The 279-nt window shown below is 41.2% G+C and overlaps 1 protein-coding gene across 1 annotated transcript in view; it reads right to left on the bottom strand.

Moving 5' to 3' along the window:
- The window catches only part of cenpe (centromere protein E), a 27878-nt gene that overhangs the window by 15376 nt on the left and 12223 nt on the right, over nucleotides 1-279 (bottom strand). The gene's annotated exons all lie outside the window — the stretch shown is intronic.

The following is a 279-nucleotide window of genomic DNA, read 5'->3' as shown; positions in this document are numbered from 1 at the left end:
CTTCTCCTGAGACACCCTCAGCTCCTCCTGGTTCTCCATCATCTGAAAGACATTACCACCACATGAGTGTAATAGTGGAGATCTTTCTGCACAAAGTCAATAAAAAGAGTGTACACCAACCAGGGAAGTGTTATGCTTACTAATGCTTCAACAATTAGTTGATGAATCAATCAAAGAGGGAAGGACATTTGGTTGTCATCAAGAAAGTTCTGACAAAGCATTGGACAACTCAGAAAGGAACTGGATGAGGGTCTCTGACTTATTGTCAAACCCAGTTTT

Source organism: Etheostoma spectabile, chromosome 18, assembly GCF_008692095.1.
Source record: "Etheostoma spectabile isolate EspeVRDwgs_2016 chromosome 18, UIUC_Espe_1.0, whole genome shotgun sequence".
In the NCBI taxonomy this organism is placed as follows: Eukaryota; Metazoa; Chordata; class Actinopteri; order Perciformes; family Percidae; genus Etheostoma; species Etheostoma spectabile.
Note: the sequence above shows the minus strand (reverse complement) of the source record. Positions and strands in the feature narration are given on the sequence as shown.